The sequence below is a fragment of the Canis lupus genome, chromosome 34, assembly GCF_011100685.1.
Source record: "Canis lupus familiaris isolate Mischka breed German Shepherd chromosome 34, alternate assembly UU_Cfam_GSD_1.0, whole genome shotgun sequence".
Classification (NCBI taxonomy): Eukaryota; Metazoa; Chordata; class Mammalia; order Carnivora; family Canidae; genus Canis; species Canis lupus.
Window position 1 is genome coordinate 4,371,405 of NC_049255.1, and position 20,503 is coordinate 4,391,907.

At 41.0% G+C, this 20,503-nt stretch overlaps 1 protein-coding gene and 1 pseudogene across 2 annotated transcripts in view; one reads left to right on the forward strand and one right to left on the reverse strand.

The window, feature by feature from the left end:
• LOC119877858 overlaps window positions 1-11,059 on the reverse strand; it is a 31,482-nt pseudogene extending 20,423 nt beyond the window's left edge.
• ATPSCKMT (ATP synthase c subunit lysine N-methyltransferase) overlaps window positions 1-20,503 on the forward strand; it is a 198,507-nt gene that overhangs the window by 158,263 nt on the left and 19,741 nt on the right. For both annotated transcript variants that reach the window (XR_005383666.1, XR_005383667.1), the window contains exon 6: window positions 18,732-19,106. The gene's annotated coding sequence lies outside the window, so the exon portion shown is untranslated. The remainder of the gene's footprint in view (window positions 1-18,731; window positions 19,107-20,503) is intronic.

Here is a 20,503-nt window from a genome sequence, read left to right on the forward strand (position 1 = left end):
TTCCTGAAAGAATGAGCTAAAGAATTCAAGCAATTCTAAAGCACATGGAGGGGAAACTAAGTTCCCAAGAAAAGAAATTGCTACAAGGTGAAATAAGCAATTTGACAGCATGCATACATTACATTGTTATAAATGCTTCAGACTGTTTGGCATCAAACTGTAGGATGTGTTTTGACAGAGCATAGTAGTTTTGAAGATGTGACAAGTGATTAATGTAGTACTTAGCTGGATAGTTTCTAAGACATGAATTAGATTTCTTTGATGAGGAAGTGGTGGAAGGTGTATATTAACTATTTCAGTTCATCGTGGTGCCATTTATCACATTGGAACAATGATGGAATAAGATTCATATTAATGAGATTAGGGAGTTAAAATTCCAAGATAAGTTTATTTGATTGGAATGGTTTCAGGGAATCACCAAATTATTAGGAATGTATGATCAAAACAGACTGGGACATCTGCCTGTGTGACAGATCTTTTAGAGTCATTTCTAAGCTACTCTTTTTAAAAGTTTTTATTAAATTTCAGTTAGTTAACATAATGTGTAATATTAGTTTCAGGTGTACAATATTCAACACTTTCATACATCACTTGGCGCTCATTATGACAAGTTCCAGCCTTCATCACCATCACCTATTTCCCCCAACCCAAACCCCTCCACTCTGGTAACCATCAGTTTGTTCTCTGTAGTTAAGAATCTGTTTCTTGGTTTGTCTGTCTCTCCCTTTCCCCCTTTGCTAGTTCGTTTTGTTTCTCAAAGTCCACATATGAGTGAAATTATATGTTATTTATCTTTCTCTGACTTATTTTACTTAGCATAATATACTCCAGTTCCATCCATCTTGTTGCAAATAGCAGGGTTTCATTCTTTTTGATGGCTGAGTAATATTCCATTATATATGTATATGTATATACATATATACACATACACACATATATAAATACAAGGAAATGGTAATATATACATATATCACCTCTTCTTTATCATTCAACAGTTGATGGACACTTGGGCTCTTTCCATAATGTGGCTATTGTAGATAATGCTGCTATAAATATCAGGGTGTATGTATCCCTTTGAATTAGTGTTCTTGTATTCTTTGGTTAAATACCTACTAGTGTAATTGCTGGATCATAAGGTAGCTTTATTTTTAACTTTTTGAGGAACCTCCATACCATTTTCCACATGGCTGCACCGGTTTGCATTCCTACCAATAGCGCAAGAAGATTCTCCTTCCTTCACGTCCTCGCCACACTTGTTGTTTCTTGTGCTGTTGATTTTAGCCATTTTGACAGTCATGAGGTGATATTTCACAGTAGTTTTGATTTGCATTCTCCTAATGAGTGATGATGAGCATCTTTTTTATGTGTCTGTTGGCAATCTGTATGTCTTCTTTGGAAATATGTCTATTCATGTCTTCTGCCTGGTTTTTAATCGGATTATTCATTTTTGGGGTGTTGAGTTCTTTATATATTTTGGATACTAACCCTTTATTGGATATGTCATATGCAAATATCTTCTCTCATTCTCTATGTTGCCTTTTAGTTTTGTTGATTGTTCCCTTTGCTGTACAGAAGCTTTTTATTTTGTTTTTTTAAATTAATTTTTATTTATTTATGATAGTCACAGAGAGAGAGAGAAAGAGGCAGAGACACAGGCAGAGGGAGAAGCAGGCTCCATGCACCAGGAGCCCGATGTGGGACTTGATCCCGGGTCTCCAGGATCGCGCCCTGGGCCAAAGGCAGGCGCCAAACCGCTGCGCCACCCAGGGATCCCCAAGCTTTTCATTTTGATGTGGTCCCAATAGTTTATTTTTGCTTTTGTTTCTCTTGCCTCAGGAGACCTATCTAGGAAGAAGTTGCTATGGCTAATGTCAGAGAAATTACTACTTGTGCTTTCCTTTAAAGGACTTTATGGTTTTGGGTCTCACATTAAGCTCTTTAATCCATTTTAAGTTTACTTTTGTGTATGGTGTAAGAAAGTGGTCCAGTTTCATTCTTTTATCATATTGCTGTCCAGTTTTCTCAACACTACCTGTTGAAGACTGTCTTTATCATTGCATATTCTTTCCTCCTTTGCAAAGATTGACTATATAGGTGTGGTCTATTTCTGGGTTTTCTATTCTGTTCTATTGATCTATGTGCCAGGACCATACTGTTTTGATTACTACAATTTTGTAATATAACTTGAAGTCTAGACTTATGATGCCTTCAGCTTTGCTTTTCTTTTTCAAGGTTGCTTTGGCTATTTGGGGTCTTTCATGGTTCCACAAAATTTTAGGATTATTTTTTTAGTTCAGTGAAAAGTGTTGTTGCTGTTTTGATGGGGATTGTATTAAATGTGTAGTGCTTTGGGTATTACAGACATTTTAACAATATTTGTTGTTCCACTCCATGAGGATGGAATGTCTTTCCATTTCTTTGTGTCATTTTCAATCTTTTCATCAGTGTTTTATAGTTTTCAGAGTACAGGTCTTTCCCTTCTTTGGTTAGGTTTATTCCTAGGTATCTTACTACTTTTGATGCAATTGTAAATTGCATTATTCCTTAATTTCTTTTTTTGCTGCTTCATTATTGGTGTACAGAAATGCAACAGGTTTCTGTTAATTGATTTTGTATCCTGCAACTTTACTGAGTTTGTTTCTCAGTTCTAGCAGTTTTTTTGGTGGAGTCTTTGGATTTTTTTATATAGAATATCATGTCGTCTCCAAATAGTGGAAGTTTTACTTCTTCCTTACCAATTTGGATGCCTTTAATGTCTTTTTGTTGTCTCATTACTGTGGCTAGGACTTCTAGTACTATGTTGAATGAAAGTGGTGAGAGTGGACATCCCTGCCTTATTCCTGACATAGAGGAAAAGCTCTGTTTTTCCTGACTTAGAATGATAATTAGCTGTGGGTTTCTCATATATGGTCTTTATTATGTTGAGGTATATTCCCTCTAAGCCTACTTTATTGAGGTTTTTTTTTTTTTTCAGGAATGATGTCATGCTTTGTCAAATGCTTTTTCTACATCTATTGAAATGATCATACGATTCCTATTCTCTTAGAAATGTGACATATCATGCTGATTGATTTGTGAATATTGAACCAATCTTGAAATGCAGGAATAAATATCACTTCATTGGGGTGAGTGATTTTTTAAATGTATTGTTAGATTTGATTTGCTAGTATTTTGTTGAGCATTTTTTCCATCTATGTTCATGAGAGATATTGGTCTATAGTTCTCTCTCTCTGTGGTATTTTTCTCTGGTTTTAGAATCAGGGTAATGCTGGCCTTATAGAATGAATTTGGAAGTTTTCCTTCCTTTTCCATGTTTTTGGAATAGTTTGAGAAGAATAGGTACTCTTTAAATGTTTGGTGGAGTTTGCCTGTGAAGCCATCCTGGGCTTTTGTTTGTTGGAAGTTTTTTGATTACTGATTCCATTTCTTTGCTGGTTATTGGTCTGTTCAAATTTTCTACTTCTTCATTTCTCAATTTTAGTAATTTATGTATTTATAGGAATTTACCCATTTCTTCTAGGTTGTCCAATTTGTTGCAGAATAATTTTTCATAATATTCTCTTATAATTGTTTGTATTTGTGTGGTGTTGGCTTGTTGGTTGTTATTTTTCCTTCCATTTATGATTTTACTTATTTGAGTCCATTCTCTTTTCTTTTTGAAAAGTCTGGCTAGAGATTTATCAATTTTATTAATATTTTTCAAAGAGCCAGCTCCTGGTTTCATTGATCTGTTCTGCTGCTTTTTAGTTTCTGTATTATTTATTTCTGCTTTAATATTTTTATTTCCTTCCTTCTGCTGGCTTTAGGGTCATTTGTTGTTCTTCTAGCTCCTTTTGGTGTAAGATTAGGTTATTCTTGCTTCTTGAGGTAGGTCTGTATTGTTATATTCCCTCTTAGCACCACTTATACAGCATCCCAAAAGTTTTGGACTGTTGTGTTTTTATTTCAGATATTTCCATGTATTTAAAACATTTCTTCTTTTATTTCCTGGTTGACCCACTCATCGTTTAGTAGCATGTTATTTAACCTTCATGTATTTGTGGTCTTTGCAGATTTTTTTCTTATGGTTGACTTCTAGTTTCATAGCATTGCGGTCAGAAAGTAAGCCATCCATCATTATTATTCTCCTCCTCCTCCTCCTCTCCTCCTCCTCCTCCTCCTCCTCCTCCTCCTTCTCCTCCTCCTCCTTCTTCTTCTTCTTCTTCTTCTTCTTCTTCTTCTTCTTCTTCTTCTCTTCTTTCTTCTTCTTCTTCTTCTTCTCTTTCTTTCCCTTCTTCCTCTTCTTCCTCTTCTTCTTCTTCTAAGATTTTTATTTATTTATTTATTTATTTTTTTTTTTTTAAATTTTTTATTTATTTATGATAGTCACAGAGAGAGAGAGAGAGAGAGAGGCAGAGGGAGAAGCAGGCTCCATGCACCGGGAGCCCGACGTGGGATTCGATCCCGGGTCTCCAGGATCGCGCCCTGGGCCAAAGGCAGGCGCCAACCCGCTGCGCCACCCAGGGGTCCCAGATTTTTATTTATTTATTTGGGGGAGAGAGAGAGAGAGAGAGAGTGTGGGCGAGCATGAGCAGGGGGCATGCAGAGGGAGAAGGAGAAGCAGACTCCCCACTGAGCAAGGAGCTTCATGTGGGGCTCCATCCCAGGATCCTGGGATCATGATCTGAGCTGAAGTCAGCTGCTTAACTGACTGAGCCACTCAGGTGCTCCAAGCCACCCCTTCCTGCATTCCCCTCATCCCAACCTGAGGTGTGTATGGGTGCCAATTCCAACAGTGATTGATTAAAGGGTAGGCACTTGACTTGAATTAAAATGTTTGTAATTTACCTTCCTAGCTACAATAATTGGTCTGGGGGTAGCATTTAACTAGGGTTACACTTGTTCTGGTTTGCTTGGATTTCTCCCATTTCAAAATTGGAAGTCCTATATATCCCGGGAACCTCCTCAGTCTCAGGAAAACTGAACAGTTGGTCATCCAACATTTAATTAAGCTGGCATAGTTTAACTAAGAGTTATTTCCTAGGGGATTTGGACTGGAAATGGAGTCTTTCTCTTTCTGGCCACAAAACTGTGAAGATGTAAGTCCAGAGTATCTGGTAGCTCTGTTTCCAACCTTGGGACTAAGCTCATCTGAGAGAGTAAAGCCCACTTGCAGAGAGAGACAGAGTCTCAAAACCATTTGAGTTCCTGGTTCCATCTACCCACCCTTGGCAAGGAAAATGTGCCTAATAAGAGCCAATGGACCTCGCCCTTTGCTCAAACTTTTCTAATTGGGCTTCTGTTAATTGTAGCCAAAGAATCGAAATGCAATATACTTGCCCAGACAAGCTCAGGGCAACTGAAAAGTTGCTCAGGGCAACTTTTAATACTTTTTGTTATAATTTTCCCCAGTTTTATAAAACTTAACACAAAAAGGTAGAAACATTTTATTTATTTATTTATTTATTTCATTCATTCATTCATTTATTTTTAAAGATTGTATTTATTTATTTATTTATGTTTTTTTTATTTTTTATTTATGATAGTCACACACACACACACACACAGAGGCAGAGACACAGGCAGAGGGAGAAGCAGGCTCCATGCACCGGGAGCCCGACGTGGGATTCGATCCCGGGTCTCCAGGATCGCGCCCTGGGCCAAAGCCAGGCACTAAACTGCTGCGCCACCCAGGGATCCCAAGATTGTATTTATTTATTCATGAGAGATACAGAGAGAGGCAGAGACACAGGCAGAGGGAGAAGCAGGCTCCACACAGGGAGCCCGATGACGGACTCGATCCCTGGACCCTGGATCACGCTCTGAGCCGAAGGGAGACTCTGAGCCGAAGGGAGACGCTGAACTGCTGAGCCACCTAGGTGTCCCAAGGTAGAAAGATTTTAAATGATAATTAGAATTTAGGTTGGAAAGGATCTTAGAGGCTTCAAAGGCTGATCTTGCCGATAGCAGAATTCCTTTTTGCAAAATGCCTGGAACAGTTTGGTATATATCACTTTTCTTCTCCTGTTATCAAGCCCGGTTTCATCATAGCTTATAAGGCATCTCACATCTGATCCATGAATCCAGTGCCTGGTACGGGGCTTGGTACAAAGAGGCATGCTACCCCTCTTAACTGACTTAGTGTTGAATGAATGCATGTTTAATTGAACTTCACTCAATTATAGTGATCCCTTAATTTTAATTTTATATTTGGAGTTTGGAAAAGACTATTAGAGAATTATAGAATCAGATTATTAAGGATAAGGGGGAAATCTTATAAACATAGTTTATCATGCATACTGTTTTATACAGATCAAATAAATTTTGGCCATTTATGTTTCACAGTTCCTCTTTTAAACGTTTGAGAATGTGGCTTTGTTTTGATGTATGATCATGTAGAATGTATAATAGTGATGTCCAGAATTTCTCTTTGGAAAAATAACTTGTGTTTTATGCTTTAGAAAAGAACTGTTTACTTTGTCAATAAAAATTGACCAAGTGTCTAACCTGCATAGAAGTTTGAGGAGCTAAGAGCCTTCAATCACCTTACTGTATGTCTAGGAAATGGAAGATGTATCATTTGGACCCTTGCAGCTACAAGTAATAAAAAGTACTATTCTAATTGTCCTAAGCAAAAGTGAGAAGTTTTTTGTTTATATAATGGAAAAGGTGGACCAGGATCTAGGGCTCTTACATTGTTACTGTGTCCTAGCTCGTCTTTCCAGTTATGAGCTTTACTTCTGTGCAAATTCTTTCTCAGAAAAGACTGCCTTTCATCCTATGGTGGTAAGATGGCTGTTCCAGCCTGAGTCTCCCTTTATTTTTGGTGGGGGTGGGGGAGGAAAGAGCATGTGTCTTTCCATGAGCAATTGCAGAAGAGTCTCCTTATTACTCTTAGTTTCGATTTTCTGTGTGGAATTTTACTTTCCAAAATCAATCACTGTAGCTTGAAGATTGCAATATTCTGATGATTACCTTAGGCTTGGGTTACACCCTCCATGCTGGAAATGGTTAGAACCTCAGAAAATGCGAGGAGGCTTTCCAAAAGGATGAAGCAGGAGGCATGGTTGGTAGATGGAAAAACAATTAACAATTACTAATGATACCTAGCTGAACAGCATTTTAGGGTGTGAAGCCTTTGTACACTTGAGTATAAGTGGTGCTGAACTTTATGAATATTAAAAAAAAAGCTTTGCGTGAGTGACTTGCTTATTCCTATACTTCCGCTATTTCCATGCACTGAGAATCTTGGGTTTTTGAAATCTACTTTAACCTGATTCTGTGGCTCCACAGGAAGCCCCTCCCTGCCTTGCTACCTCTTGTTTTTTTTTTTTTTTTTTTTTTAATTGGTGTTCAATTTACTAACATACAGAATAACACCCAGTGCCCGTCACCCATTCACTCCCACCCCCCCACCCTCCTCCCCTTCTACCACCCCTAGTTCGTTTCCCAGAGTTTTGCTACCTCTTGTTGCACAAGCTGGGCCCTCCCTGCCTGAGATCTAACAAGCTGGATTCTGGAGGAAGAGTTCGGGGAATTTAAACAAGTGCCAGGTGATTGTGAAGGGCAGGTAGAGCTGTGCATGTTGGCTCCTTTTGTCGAGGAGGTATTCTTCCTCTGATGGCCTCATCCACAGACCATCACCAACCAGCTCACACATCACTGTCTTGGTGAAGACCTTTTTGCCTCTCTCGGGAAGACTGGTTGTCTTCGTAATGCCACCACGTTTTGCTCACTCCTGTGTTCCAGCATTTTCATCTTGTGTTATATTTACTTTTTTTTTTTTTGAGAGAGAGAGAAGGCATGTGCATGTGCATGCAAGTGGAAGGAGGGGCAGAGGCAGAGGCAGAGAGAGAGAGAAAATCTTAAGCAAGCTCCATGCCCAGTGTAGAGCCTGATGTGATGCTCCATCTCATGATCCTGAGATCATGATCTGAGCCAAAACCAAGAGCTGAACGCTTAACTCCCCAACCCACCCAGGAGCCTCATATTTACATTTTAAAAATTAGTTTCCTCATCATATTTTGAGGGACTTTGTGGCAGGAATCCTGTCTTTTAAGCACTGGATTTTGTGGTAGTGGAGAACTGCAGGGATTCTGAAAGGTGCGAGAGAGGTCATACGTATCATCTCCTGTCCAAGGGTCAGGTTATCAGAATGGGTATCAGAATGCACACAAGCAGAAAGTGTTAGAAGTAACATTTTTATTTGTTTTTCCATAGCATCTTTCATTACTATTTGTGGGTATGTTTATGAGGTATATCATATACAGTAGTAAATATATGAATATAATTGCTATGTTTATAAATACACATATATTGTGAATGCAGTTTTCAAAAACTAAGGTCTGTGTGGGATTTCCTGAAATCAATGCCAAGGTGTGACCTATTTCTACTTTCCTTATCTATGCCTCTTTTACTTTCCTTGTGATTGCCCAGAGATGGCAGAAAAAGAAGTTTCTTTGTAAGCTTCGAACAGCCACCTGATGGCCTGCTCTTCTTTCAGACCTCTTGTGCTTGGCCACTGTCTTATTTAATGGGAAATACCTGGATGCTGCAACTTTACTTTGGAAGCTGTTATAAGAAAATAGTATTCCATTTTGGGCTTAGCCAGGGCTATACCTTTTCAGCAGACTTAAAAAATCATTTGGTAGTAATAATTCTTGCATGGCAAAACCATGTGTGATCTCAAGGCTTTCTGAAATGAAAAGCTTGACGTTTAAAATTGGATGCTATTGATACCCAGCCTCATAAGGCTGGCAAGGGGGTGTTTGAGCGGGGTCTTAATGCTCTAGTTTTCATTAACTAGTTACTGTGGCAAGAGTTTATTAAATCGCAAATCAGAAACTCTTAGTTAAAAGGGCTGGCTGTGATCCAATTAATATATTCATTTTTAATAGTGGGGCCCCAGGCTAGGAAAAGGCACTAACTCAGGAGTGTGTGTGTGTGAGTTCCATCTGGGTCCTAGCTCCTGCATTTTGAAGTTAAACTGGAACATCATTGCCATGCTTGGCCAGTGCCCTTGGGTTCACCTTTGATAGCTTCTCAGAGAAAGGCAGGGGAAGGCAGCATGGGCTTTGCTCTTTTCGTAGTCCTAAGGATTTCCACCATCCCCAGGGTGGAGAGTTTCTTTCCAGTTGACCTTCTGATCAGCCAGGGGAGGTATAAAGTAAGGGTGTATCGATTGTCTTTGACTTTTGAGAAATAAGACAAAGGTGCTTTCTGCTGATGGCTAAAACTAATTACAACACGGGACTGCTGGGCTTTCAGCATCTTAAACAAAGCAATGCCCTGCAGTCTCCTAGGAAATCAAATAGAATCTAAGAGCAAAGGGAGAGCCAATGTGGGAGAGCTCCTGTTCATGCCCTATGCTTATCTGACTACTGTTCAGAGGACTGATGTATTCCTTTTCATTATCTTCCTTTGGTGATATAGGTCCTGTGGGGTGACAATATTCATGCCCAAGCCCACTTGAAGCAGGGTGTGGTGTTTCTAAGGATCCCCTGAACAGATCTGATTTGACCATGCATTAGTAAGAGCGGGATATTTGGCTCTCGGTTTTCTGGAGAGATGAGAAGATCATTCACATCATTGTCTGCACAGCAAAAATGGAATCAAGTTTCTGTTGGACAGCCTGACCCCTGCCAACATTCTTCTCTGCCTTCCACCCCCAACACACCGCCTGAAGTTCCTCTCTGTTTCCTGGATCGGCTTTGGCTTTGGCTGGCAGCCTGCAGGCTCGCTCAGCAGAGCAGGGGCAGGGGAGCTGAGTGGCTGCCATCTGTTCGCTGCTCCTCAGCACGCCCCTGGTGTACTGGTCCGTGTCCTTGTTTGGCTGACTCTGCATCCCCAACTGCACATCTCCTCCCACTGTCCTGTTGGTTGGGTTTCGCACTCCAAGAGCTTTCAGCCTTTTAGAACATGGGGCTTATAGCTGGCTGTCTGGGCTGTTGCCTGCAAACTCTTGCCGCCTAACCTGAGGGTGGGATCTGACTTGCTAGAGTCAAGGGGGGTCGAGGACCTCTTGAGAACTGATTCTCAGACGCATGTCAGCCTTGGTGGTGCTGCTCTGCTCCTGCCCCAGGGAGCTTGCCTGTCCCTTTTCCTTGTTCAGAGGTGAACTTTGCTCATGTACCCTGGTCTCATCAGCCAGACCCCTGTTTAGTGTCTAGGCTGCCATTTCTGCTATAATAATGCTTCATTTGACCTGGTCTCCTAAACCTAACATCCTGCTTTGCTCTTGGAAGGGTATTGTAGATTCTTAAACTTCTCCCTAGTATTTGGAGTCCTGTCCCTCCTCCCTGATTCTTTTTTTTTTAAAAAAGATTTTATTTATTTATTCATGAGAGACACAGAAGAAGAGAGAGGCAGAGACACAAGCAGAGGGAGAAGCAGGCTCCCTGTGGGGAGCCGGATGCAGGACTCGATCCCAGGACCCTGGGGTCACACCCTGAGCCAAAGGCAGATGCTCAACCACTGAGCCACCCAGTGTCCCCCTCTTCCATGATTCTAATTTCCTCCTTGGATCTCCCAGTATGGCTTTCTCTAGATTACATGTGGTGGGCAGGATCCCCTTCCCCCTGCACAAGATGTCCTCAGTCCTCAGAACCCATAAGTGTGTCAGGTTGCACGGAAAAAGGGAATTATGGTTGCAGATGGAATTATGGTTGCCAATCAGCAGATGCGGAGATGATTCAGGGATGAGGGGGCCCAGTGTCATCATAAGGGCCCCTAAAAGTGGAAGACGGAGGCAGAAGAGGAGGTCAGAGTGATGTGATGTCAAAAGGACTGGTCTTGCCACTTGTTACCAGCCTAGAAGATGCAAGCCAAGGAACTCAGGAGGCCTATTGATGCTGGAAAAGATAAGGAATAGGCTCTCCCCTTAGGGCCTCCAGAAAGGAATACAGCCCTGCTGACTTCTTGATTTTAGCCCAGTGAAACCCATTTCAGACTTAGGACTTTCAGAAATGTCAGATAATAAACTTGTGTTGTCTTAAGCTCCTAAGTGTATGGTAGCTTGTTACAGCAGCAATACAAATCCCACATACATATTCTCACTGCCCATGAGCTCATCATCCAGCATCTCTGCACCTCCCCATGCTGACCACCTGCCTGGATCACACCTGCCACTTCATCTCAGCCTTCAGTGAACACTGAGCTAGGTGCCCAGCATGTTCCAGGGGCTGTGTGTATATTCACTTACCACTTTATTTAACCTGCCTCGTACTGATACCAGGAACCCTCTATATTGTGAGCTAGTCTGAGCCAGGCTGGGTAAGTATGGCTATGCCCGGGTGTTTTTGGTAGCTAACCAGGGAAGCAGACAGGTGTTGCCCCTTTTTCTTCTTACAGACTGCAGACCTTGCCCTGCAGGTAAAGCTGTCAATGGGACCACGAGAGGCATGAACCTGCCTTCTTGTGGTAGCTCAGCGCATGCGACTCTGGACCAGCCACCTGCTCTTCTGGTGCAGGCTGCCAGCCCTGACTGATTCCTATCCCTCTTTCCTGTATGTGCCTACCAGCTACCAACCTTAAATGTCATTAATTTCTCACACACACACAAACACACACACTGGAAAATAATTTAAAACAGGGATTTGCACATATATTTGTACTCCCATGTTCATAGCGACATTATTCACAATAGCTAAAAGGTAGAAATAACCCAATTATTCATTAATGGATGAATGGATAAACAAAATGTGATCTATACAAACAGTGAAATATCATTCAGCCTTTTGGTGGAAGAAAATCCTGTCACATGCCATGCCATGGCTGAACCTTGAGGACATTTTGCTACGTGAAATAAGCCTGTCACAAAGACAAATATTGTATAATTTCATTTATGTGAGATATTTAGAGTAGTCAAATTCATAGAAACAGAAAGTAGAATGGTAATTGCCAGGGGGTGGGGAAGGAGGAATAGGAGCTAGTGGCTAATGGGTATAGAGTTTCAGTTTTGCAAGATGAAAGTTCTGGAAGGAGATGATGGCTAGACAACAGTGTGAATGTATTTAACCAACTGTACTACTGAAAATGGTTAAAATGATAAATTTTACATTGTATATATTTTACCACAATAAAATATTTCTTAACAGCTTCATATTCTAATGACTGAACTCTGAGGTATTGCTTTTGATAACCAGGATGTTTTGTATGCATTTAACTAAGCACCAAGACTATAAATGTGTGCATATCACACAGCTAAGGTGTTCTGTAATCTTCACGTGGATCATGTGGCACCTGACATTCTGGGTGGCCAGCTGACCTGAGCCTGGTGCCTTCTCTTCCCTCTCAATGATAACCTAATCTCTAGGTCAACACCTGTTCAAAGCGTGCCTTGTTCTTTCTACTGGTTACTTACTGAACTCCAAGCTTTCATTCTCAGACATTGAGTACATCTCTTTGGGGAGATAGTTGTAAATATTACCCAACTACGTGAAAATGAAGTTTTCTAAATCCTGTAATTGTGATTAAATTTAGTCACCCATGGGTGGAAAACATGGGCCTTGCAGAGTGTTGGGGGATCATCTAGTGCACAGTCAGTTTCAGTGAGCCCATTTCAGATGCAATGGCCTTTTCCCACTCTTTAAAAGTTTTCCAGAAGTTTCTCCAAATAAGGTAGCATTTTTGGGTTGCAGGAGGACATATCTTTTGGTGAGGGACACCATTTAACCCACTACATCATCTGAAGAAAATAGAGAACACCAGTGAAGAAGGAGTTTGGGATAGAGTGGTGTTTTGGTTTTGGGCATGAATAATTTGAGATGTCTGTGGAATACCTTGCTGGAGATGTGCGGAAGGTATATGAGTTGGGAACTCAGGAGAGTGGTTTGGGGTATGATTGTCTATGTTCAATAGGTGAGAGGAGGTCAGATTGTTCAAAGAGAGCATGTACCAGAAAAGCAGTGGAATGAGATTGCATTGTCCAGGAATGCCAACAGTTGAGGGAGGTGGAAGAGTCAGGGTTGCTAAGGAGACCAAGAAGGAGTGGTCACAGAGGGAAGAGGAGAACAATGAGCCAGTCTTGTTACTGGGTTAAGGGAATAGAGAGTCTCAAGGGCAGTCCCCAAGGTCAAGTGTAGCAGTTACACTAAGACAACTGCTGGGTTCTAAAGTGTCTGGGTCATCGTGTTTGTGTGGATTTGAATTAGGGAGAGCCCTGCCATTTCTCCTACCTTGCCCAGTGAAGCAGAATGTTTGTTTCTGTAATGACAGTTACAATAAGTAATGGACAACACAACGACCATGACTAGGTGTGACTTGGCTGTGAGTATGATGCTCCGAATGCTGGTTGTAGCATTTGAATTTGGGGATGATTACCTTAACTGGATAGGGCAATATGCTGAATGGATCTAATTTCCCCTTACAAACTTCCGTCTGCTTTAAAGCTCCTAATTATCACAATTATAAGGTTGTTTGAGGGTAAAAAGTGATGGGAAACAAAATTGTAGGAAATTAGGTTAAAACAATGTGCAGTTTAAGGCAGAAAAGTGGAGCACAATTTTGTGTTACTGTTGAAATCACGACTGGGCTGCATGGGCCACTAGTCTGATTGTGATGATGCTTCTCATGAAGGCAGTAGTCTGGTATGCTCTGGGTTGATTAGTCATGGTTTGTTCATGCAGCCTCAAATTAATTGGTAGAGTCTCAAGTGCTTTTTTACATTCAACTCTCTTAGAATTAAGTAAGTTCATGGTACTTTCTCTTTTCTACTTTCTAAAGAACCAGAAATTCTGTTAATTTTGAAAGGTGGCTCGAAGTATCAAAGGCTTTCTGTAAGCCTTTTTTGTTGGCCTTTAGGTCTGAGTTTGACTCACCTGGAACTTAATTGAGCAGATTGAGTGTATCAGTTGGAATAGGCTGTGTTTTGCTACAGTAGGAAACAAACCCAACATCTCAGTGGCTTACCCCAAGAGTTTATTCCTACTCATACTTCATATCCAACATGGTGAGTGGATAGCTGTGCCCATGTCAGTGGTCCAGGATGTTGAAGCTCTACCATTTTTTGGCTCTGCCATTTAGAACACATGGAACTCCAGATGGCCATAGCAGGGAAAGAGACCCCGACTCTTTGCTACCTCAGATCCATGCATCCACAGGAGCTAATCTCATGGTTCCTTAGCTTCCAAATGCAAGGGCCTGAGATGTGCAATCTTCCATTTGCCAGAGTGGGAGAAGAATGGGATATTGGTGATGGCTGTAATATCCATCAGGAACTGAATTGGAAAGCATCAGTGATATGCACATTTTAGCACTAGATAGTGTTTGGTCTTGTGACTAAACATGACTTCATGACTGGAATACCAACTGGCCTTCCACAACATCACTGGTTTGCCAGAAAATCCTTCTTGGGGAGCTATCTAGTTTTGGATTTGTAAGTAAATGTTTGCCAGATGTATTTGGGGTACCAAGGTGCCCATGCTTCCTCCTCTGGAAACTTCCCTCAGCAGAAGAGGTGCCTAGGTAGTTCCTCCCACCCCTGTGCCCCCTATCTAGTGGCCCTGTACCACTGGACATCTCTGATTGGGCCAAGGAGAGGTAACTGGCTCAGGAATGACCAATCAGATTCTGTTTCTCATAATTGTAACAAGATGACCCAGAGGCTGTGATTGGGCTGAGTCCAGGGAACCTGCTAGGTGGGTCCAAGATATTGATTCCTTATGCCACATGACAGCTAGCTAAGGCCAGGTGAAAGGGTGGGAGAGTGAGTGCTCCAAGCAGAAGGGCAGTGTTACAGACACAAGGCCATTTTGGGCTCTGTGGTTAGTAGTCCCTATTGCAGAAATGTCTTGCTCTATTATCTACAATTCATGCTTCTATAACAAGAGTCAGTGTTCACCCTGATGCCTAGCAAAGTGGCCAGCTCAGTTGTCCTTAATATTATGAACCATTCTTAATTAAATAGGTTCTTCAGATCATACCTGATGGCCATACTAATTAGGAACTTAAAAAAACATTAGTAGTGAATCACTAAAGATTTCTTTCAAGGCTGGGTTTTAGATGGACACAGTGAAGAACACAAATTAAAGCTGTTTTCCCATGTTAAATGGTCAGTCCACCAATTATGGGCATATTCCTTTGGCCTGTGTGTACTGGAAATGAGTGCTAGATACTGTCACATGCTTATGGTCCAGTAGTGTATGATTGATCAAATTTTCTTCATTGAAATACATATTTTCCTCTCAAATTCTGTTCTCTTGCTCATGAAAAAAAATACTATGATTCCTTCTAAAGGAAGATTTTCCTTGTCTCAGTCTCAGCCCATCAAAGACTTTTGTCACTGCTGGTTCCATTCAGATGCATTGTCAATTATGAACCACAGAATTGCTGAAGTTAGTACCTGGCCAAGGCCCACTGTGGAATGTTCTGGAATAGGCCCCAGAATCCAATTCTCCATGCTCCCTCTTTGGTCATCTCTCAGTTTTTTCTTATTCTGTTGATGCCCTCAAGGTGACCATACCCACCCATGGACCGGAGCTCATAGGGAACCTTTCTTCAGGGAGCTGGGTGACGTCAGCACATATGTAATCAGACCCAAGTTTTCAGTTTTCTCAAGTGTGAAATTTAGGGATTACACTTGATTACCTAAGAGATTTATAAACTTATTTCCAAACTTCTCCTTTTTTTTTTTTTTTTTTTTTTTTTAATTTGAGTATAGTTGAGACACAATGTTGCATTGGTTTCAGGGGTACAATGTAGTGATTCAGCCTCTCTGCATTAGGCTGTGTTCCCGGTGAAGTGTAGCTACCCTCTGTCACTGTGCAACACTGTTCATACCACTCATTGTGCAGTACCTTTTATTACTATGACTTGTTCATTCCATTATTGGAAGCCTGTATCTCCCACTACCCTTCACCCATTTTGCCCATCCCTCAACTCTCTCTTCTTTGGCAACCATCAGTTTATTCTCTGTATTTATAGGTCTGATTATCCTTTTTGTTTGTTTGTTTTTCATTTGTTTTGTTTCTTAGATTCCATACATAAGTGAAATCATTTGGTATTTGTCTTTCTTTGACTGATTTATTTCACTTAATGTAATACACTCTAGGTCCATCCATGTTGCAGCAAGTGGCAAATTGTGATATATATATATCTCACAACGTCTTTATCCATTCATCTACTGACGGACACTTGAGTTGCTTCTAGGGGTGAACTTAGCATTCTGAGATAGTGTTTTTGTTGTCTTTGGGTAACAAACTTTTTTGATTTTTTACAATCTGGGAGAGAGGGGTTGAGGATCTTGGCTTAGACTTACATGGCTACTAAAAAGCAGGACCCAAGCTCAGAATTATAAGTGCAAATGTTCTTTCAACATTCTAGGGTGTTAAATAGTTTAAGTCTAAGAGTAAACTCCTATCTAAGGCATTGTTTTCATTGTTATTCAAAGCACAACTCAAATCAATATTTGTCAGATACAAAGGGCAACATGAGAAAAATGATTTTCTAAAAGGTCTCTGGACAAAGGCTGTATTTAGAATACTCATGGGCTCCATTTGCCATGATGACATCTCTCTTTCTCTTTTTTATAGTGACCTTCATATTTATAATAGATATGTTTTCAATATTTTGATTTTAGTTGGTAGCACAACAATATAAATTAACCCATTGGTTCCTGAATGAAGGGCTGACATTTCATCATTGGGGAGTGAGCCAACATTACAGCTCATCTGAAATGTCTGGGGGGCATCTGAGGGGAACAGAGCTGGCAGGTGGGGGGTGGGAGGAGATTGGGGCTTGCCGACAAGGCAGGAGCTGCGTATATATGGCAGGGTGGATGGGTGGGGTGCAAGGCGTTGACTAAGAGTACAATTGGGGATTTGAACTTGAGTCCAGAACAGTTGTATTTCTCTATACAGAAAGCTACAATGATTTGGAATATGTGAATGCGTGATGAGAGGAGATGGAGTTCAATTTTTGTTAAGGTATACTTCAGAGCACAGACTCAAAGTGTAACCAAGATTTTAGAATCGATGTTCAACCTGGGCTTAAGCACCTGGTCTGGACCCCCTGCCAGCCATGCCCCTCTCACCAGATGAAGGGTTTGTGGACAAAAAGGCAGTGGCCACCATTACCCTGCTTTCTGACCTTGTATTCGATATTGGAAGCCTTGTAATTCCCCGACCAAAATCCTGAATTCTGCTTTCCAGGTCTGTGCTGGTGTCTTCTTCAGGTTGGTTCTATGGAGAATGGCCCATTCCACTGAACTATGTCCACAGGCCCTGAGAGTGGCCGAGGTCTGACTGGTTAGTGGAACAAGGGGTCATTGGAGTTTGCATAGAACACATGAGCAACTTTGAGAAATTAAAGAAATTTTAGACTTGAACTTGGCCTTCCAGGTCATTTGAAGGTGTTTTTGACAAGGTGGTAAATAATGTAAAATTAATAGTGTGAAAGTTTGTTGGCTCGATGCATAACTTTTACACATTCAGGCACAAAGCTCATGGGCTTCCACTCTACTCTTGTCTTGGGCCCTGTGAATGATGCAGGGTTGGAGGGGTGGGGAGAGCTGATCCTCAAAATATTTAAAAGGATAAAGGATCTTCTAGTGGTTTCTTGCCCTTTTTAAATGTTTTCATCACATGTGCTATCAGCTAGTCACTAAATTGATTCTTAAAGACCTCCTGGTCAGGGCATGTTTCCTCAGCCTGTACAGTTTCTTCCAGACTTCAAAGTGACACAGCCCAGATATGACTGGATCCCCCTGGGCTGCCTCTGTCTCATCCTGTCCCATTGGCAGGATATTGCAGGAGTCAGTACTGAATGCACCAGGCTGGCTCCTCTGTCAATTCCCTGCCCCCCCATTCCCCCCTAAATTCCAGGTTCACTACCATATCTACTTCCTGGGGATTTTCCTAAAATTCTGTGATAGATGAAGGGAGATAAAGGTAACAGCTGGCACTGACAATGGGCCAGGACTTGTTCTAAATACTTAATAAATTTGGGGACCTATTCTGGAATTTGTGAGTTGCAGATCAAATGAAAATACTGGGGTCCATGATAAAGAGTGATGAGGAATTTCAAGACAATGACAGCAGAGCATTAAACCAAATGCGGAGAGGGGTTAAGCAAAGAGGGGGTGAGGGGTCCCTCGTTATCACCCAGGCTGCATATTAGCTCATTAATGCTTATGTTCCCATTTTACAGATGGGGATGCTGAGGTACAGAAGGATAAGTGTGACCAGTCCTTGTTCTCAGGGTTAAAACAGCACTGTTGAGGTTGGAATTCTGGTATACTTGGTTGTGGATGTGCCTCACTGCCTCCCTAGGGAAGACAGTGTGGCTCCATGCCTACAACAAACCTTTGCACAACCTCTCTGTTAGACGGCTGGACACTTCCTCCAAACTTTCTCATCTGGTATTGCCAACTGCCCCCACCCATAGTCCCTAAAAAAAAAATCACACCTCCATTGAGAAACTAAATCCCAAAAACCATGACTAAACTGACCCCAACCACAGTAACTTACTGACCATTTATTCTGTTGTAATTTAAACAAAGTCTCTGGGGAGTCTCCTCCCACCACATACACATGCACAAACCAAGAGGCTTAATAAAGTTTTAAGCCAACAAAAATCAATCTTATGTGTCTTGGGAGAGATTTCACTGCTATGAAAATCAGATTTTCTCCATATTGTTATAGTAACAAAATTACATTTCCCTTAAAACATTCCACTTATTTTTGCTCATTTATTTGTTTTTATAGTGCTTTTCTTCCATAAGCCTAAATCTATGAGTTTTTATGTTTTTATTCTAGATTGTTCCAGATTCCAAGCAATCGAGATAAGGAAAAGCCTATTTTAATCTATTTTGATTCAGTTGACATTTCAATACATGAACGCACAATGAGAGGGTCACTCTGCAGGAATGTCTTTGCTTGTTTTGTGAAAATGTACTTCCTCTCCAACAAGTTTTGCCAAGAAGTTAATCTTCATGTCAAGAAATACTGTTGGGTGAATGAAAAAATCTGACGTCCTGTCCTCTGGGAGGGCACTTCAGCAACACTCTTCCCAAATACTTGAAGCCGAGCCAGACTATTATTAGAACAAACAATTGATTAATTTTTGCAACATTCATAACAGAAAACTTGTATGTTAAATGTGTCTTCTTTCTAATGAAGTTGGAGTGCTGGGTAAGTGACTCATTAGAATGATGACCAGATTGCTTGAGGTTTCTTTCCCATGACAAATTACAGGGTAATATGAGTGTCTCTTATGCTTCCAAATCTTCCCCCCAGATATCCCAGTTCCCATGCTAAAGGGTGTCTGTAAATTGGCTCGAGAGTTGAGGGAATGTAAGAAGGAGCAAGGATAGAAGGAGAAAGCAAATCTCCTTGGAAAAGTTTAAAATAAATTAAGTAGATCTGATTAGTAAAAGAAGACAGCTACATTTCAAGAAGATGTTAAATGTTCTGTATAAATCATTTTATGTTGATTAAACAGTACGCTGTAATTTCTTTTCTAAATTGAATGGGCTACAGTGAAAAATAGTATTTGGCCCACCCCGAACAATAACTTCCCTCTGAAGACCTTTACTGCTAACTGAGAATTTTAAATTAGATGAAGAATAACAATGCATGATGTTGCTTAGCAACCACTATATGTCTGTTAGTCACAGAGGATCCAAATGGATAAGTTTTGGGCCAGTTTTAGAAATAAATAAGCTAATTACCTGGGGCAAAATTAAAAGAATTTCCCAAAGCTGAACCTGTGCTGATATCATTTTATTCATATATTTGTACCAAGGAGAGAGATTCTCATGATTATGAAGGTTCATGACTTGGTTTATGGCTCTTTAATCAGTTATACCTTCGGTGTCCAGAAGTGGCTTTGGTTTGGGAGGGTGATGATGGTGACTGGTGGTCAGGCACTGGGTGGGGTCCCAGCTACATATGGTCAGTTGTGTCGTCAGTGGTTGTCTGGTGTTTTTGTGGATGTAGGTTGCCTCCAAGGGCAGAGGTGGGCAAAGGCTCTAGCTCCTGCCCTCTACAACCTCATCACAAAGCGTCCATGGTACAAGCAGTCTGATGATGAATCCAGCCACCAAACAAGCTTTGTTTAGTAGCAGCACAAAACCTGTGCTCGGAAGTTCAGAGAAAGCTCTGCTGTTTGTCCTTAGGCTCTCTGAGGGTCAGGCCACACAACAGTATCTTTAGCAATTTCATGAAATGCAAGACTTAATAGGGTAGTAGGTGCGCTGTTAGGTAGCTGACCAGACTCTCATCCCTGCTCATGCCTGAGCAGTGGTGCAGGAAAATATTCCAGCCAATTCATAGATTTGAACAACACTCATTTCACAAACAAAAATTTTTTTCTGGCAAATCTTCTAATAGAGTCTGAGTGTGGGAGTTGAAGGCTTTGTAATGCGGGCTTCTGATAAAGGTCTTTCAGATATTAAGGGACTGCCCCTGGAGCGTAGATTTCTGATTGGGGTCTTTAAAGTGTCGGTGAACCACTCCCAGGTTGTAGATTAAAATTGTTTCACACACTTGTGTATTTTACCAAATTTAAGATGCTATCTCTTCTTAAA